Genomic DNA, 3,773 nt, shown 5'->3' on the forward strand with positions numbered 1-3,773 from the left:
AGCTAGAAAAAGAACAAATTGAAAAACACCCATTAAATACTAAATTAAAAATACTGAAAGCCAAAGGAGAGATTTATAAAATTGAAATTAAGAAAACTGTTGAATTAATGAATAAAATTAAGAGCTGCTTTCATGAAAAAAAAATAAATTGAATAGGCCTTTAGCAATGTGATAAAAAAGAAAGAAGAAAAGCAAAGCATAAGTATAAAAATTAAAAAGGTGAATCAAACTCCAATGAAGAGGAAATTAAAACAATAATGAAGAATTATTTTGCCAAATTGCATGCACATAAATTTGACAATCTTGGTGAAATGGATGAATATTTACAAAAACATAAGTTGCTGGGGTTAACTGAAGCAGAAGTAAATTACTTAAATAACTGCATCTGAGATAAAGAAATCAAACAAATCATCAGTGAACTGCGCAGGAAAAAATCTCCAGAGACAGATGGATTTACTAGTGAATTCTATGAAACATTTGAGGAACAATTGATTCCAATACTCTTCAAAACATTTGGGAAAATTAGTGAAGGAGTGCTATCAAATTCTTTTTTATGACACAAATATGGTACTGATACCTAAATCAGGAAGAAATAAAATAGAAAAAGAAAATTATAGACCATTTTTCCTCATGAATATAGATGCAATAAATTTAAATAAAATATTATCAAAAAGACTACAGCAACTTATCACAAGAAAAATACACTTTGATCAGTTAGGATTTATTCCAGCAATGCAAGAATGGTTTAACATTAGGAAAACTATCAGTATAATTGAGTATATCAACAATAAATCTAGCAAAAACCATATGACAGTCTCAATAGTTGGAGAAAAATTTTTTGACAAACTACAACATCCATTCCTATTAAAAACACTAGAAATTATAGGTATAAATGTAGCCTTTCTTAAAATAATAGGTAGCATCTATTTAAAGCCATCAGAAAGTATTGTATGTAATGGGGATAAGCTAGAAGCATTTCCAATATGATCAGGGATGAAACAAGGGTGTCCACTATTACCCTTCTTATTCAATCTGGTTATAGAAATGTAGCAATTAGAGAAGAAAAAATAAATCAAAGGAAACAAATTAGGCAAAAAAGAGACTAAGCTATCACTCTTTGCAGATTATATGATGACATACTTAGATAATCCTATAGAATTAAGGAAAAAAAAACTACTTGAGACAATAAATACATTTGGCAAAGTTTCAGGATATAAAATAAACCCACATAAATCCTTAGCATTTCTGTATATTTCTAATGAAATTCAACAGCAAGTGATAGAAAGAGAAATCCCATTTAATGTTACCATAGACATTATAAAATCATTGTGAATCTACCTGCCAAAACAAACCCAGGACCTATATGAACACAACTACAAAAAAGTTTTAACACAAATAATCAGATCTAACTATTTGGAAAAACATCACTGGCTCATGACTGGGTAAAGTTAATATAATAAAAATGACAATTTTACTTAAATTAAATTATATATTTAGTGCAATACCAAACAATTTACCAAAAAAACTACTTTATAGAGATAGAAAAAATAGTAACAAAATTCATTTGGAAGAACAAGAGGTCCAGAATATCAAGGGAATTAATGAAAAGAAATGCTAGGGAAGGTGGACTACCTGTAGCAGATTTTAATATGTATTATAAGGCAGCAATCCTCAAAACTACTTGGTATTAGCTGAGGAATAGAATAGTAGATCAATGGAATAGATTGGGTACATGAGACTTAGCAGTCAATGAATATAGTATTCTACTGTTTGATACATCCAAAAACCACAGTTTTGGGGATAACAACTCAGTACTTGACAAAAACTTCTCAGAAAACTGGAATATAGTATGGCAGAAACTGGGCTTAGACCATTATCTAACACCATATACCAAAATCAAATCAAAATGGGTGCATGATCTAGGTATACGGACTGATACTGTAAGCAATCTGGGAAAGCAAGGAATAGTTTACCTTTCAGATTTGTGGACTGGAAAAAGTTATGACCAACCAAGAATTAGAGAGAATTACAAAATTCAAAATGGATAATTTTGATTACATTAAATTGAAAAGCTTCTGTACAAACAAAGCCAATGTAACCAAGATTATGAGGGAATTGGGAAAGAACTTTTACAGCCTAGGCCTCTGATAAAGAATTTATTTCTAAAATATACAAAGAATTGGTGTTTCCTCTCCCCTCCCCTTCCATTCCCTCCCCTCCCCTTGCACAGCTTCTTTCCTCTCCAGGGCCAGGCCCCGCCCTTGCCTCCCACGCACCACTCCCTGCTCCCTGTGAGCCGGTGGTGGTGGCAGCGGAGGTGGCTCCGCCCACTCTGGCTCTGCCTTTGGCTCCAGCCCTGAGTGAGCAACATGGATTTCAAGGTGAAGAAGCTGGAGGCAGAAACAGGCACCTTCCTCAGCGGCGTGGTGCAGTTCACAGAAGAAAAGCTTGGTCAGGCGGAGAAGACTGAATTGGATGCTCACTTAGAGAATCTTCTTAGTTAAGCTGAATGCACCAAACAGTGGACATAAAAAAAAAAATTATGAAGCAAACAGAGGTGGTGTGGCTGCCAAATCTCAATGCTAGAATAGAAGAGTTTGTTTAGGAGAAGTTGGATAAAAACGCTCCAAGTTGTATAAACAACCAAGAACTCTTAGGTCAATACATTACTGATGCAGGGAATGAGTTTGGCCCTGGAATTGCGTATGGTAATGCCCTCATCAAATGTGGTGAAACACAAAAATGAATTGGAAGAGCAGACAAAAAACTGATTCATACATCAGCAATATACTTTCTTACTCCTTTAAGAAACTTTATAGAAGAAGATTAAAAAACAATTGCTAAAGAAAAGAAACTACTGCAAAATAAGAGACTTGATTTGGATGCAGCAAAGACCAGACTGAAAAAGGCAAAAACTACAGAGACTAGAGCCTCAGCTGAACAACAATTAAGAATAACTCAGAGTGAATTTGACAGTCAAGCACAGAATACCAGACTCCTTCTGGAAGGGATCAGTAGTACACATGCCCACCATCTTCGCTGCCTGAATGACTTTGTGGAAGCCCAAATGACTTGCTAAGCTCAGTGCTACCAGTACATGCTGCACCTGCAGAAACAACTTGGGAGTTTTCCATCTGCCTTCATATCTAACAACAATCAAGCTTCCACAAGTTCCGTGTCAAATGCCTTCACTTCCTCTCTGTTGCCTTCAACAAGTAGCACAATTGTTACTCCCTCCCTCAGTGACTTGAAGGGATCCAGTGGAAGTAGGAAAGCCATGGTTCTCTATGATTGTGATGCCACAAATAATAGTGAATTATCACTTCTCGCAGCTGAGGTGATCTTACAGTGTACAGTATCGTTGGCATGGATTCAGACTGGCTGATGGGTGAAAGGGGAAATCAAAAGGACAAAGTACCAATTACTTACTTAGAACTGCTCAACTAAGTGGGGGTCTCCATCCAGGCTACCAGTTATGACATGATATTTATAAATGATTAACTATGTAAAGCAGGTTTAAGTGTCTTTCGTGTTAATATCTTAAAAGAGACTCAGAAACTACCAGTCATCAGAACTAAGCTTTTCTGCCAATAATGTTGCATGGTAAATTTTTCATTGCTTCAGACTTGATGTTAAGAGCTTTTTACTTTGTGCCAAGGATGTTTTCTTACAGGATTCTCTCTTTCTACTGAATTTTTCATTAACGGCAAGCTTTTTTCTTTATGTAAAATAAATTTATTGTGAATTGAAAAAAAAATATACAGAGAATTGAA

General features: G+C 34.9%; 1 pseudogene; it reads left to right on the forward strand.

Moving 5' to 3' along the window:
• The first annotated feature begins 2,366 nt into the window (after window positions 1-2,366).
• Window positions 2,367-3,514, forward strand: LOC138144278 (endophilin-B1 pseudogene; annotated as a pseudogene).
• The last annotated feature ends 259 nt before the right edge of the window (window positions 3,515-3,773 follow it).

The sequence above is a fragment of the Petaurus breviceps genome, unplaced genomic scaffold (genome assembly GCF_028583685.1).
Source record: "Petaurus breviceps papuanus isolate PSGF00001 unplaced genomic scaffold, PetGlider_PUasm1.0 90696, whole genome shotgun sequence".
Classification (NCBI taxonomy): domain Eukaryota; kingdom Metazoa; phylum Chordata; class Mammalia; order Diprotodontia; family Petauridae; genus Petaurus; species Petaurus breviceps.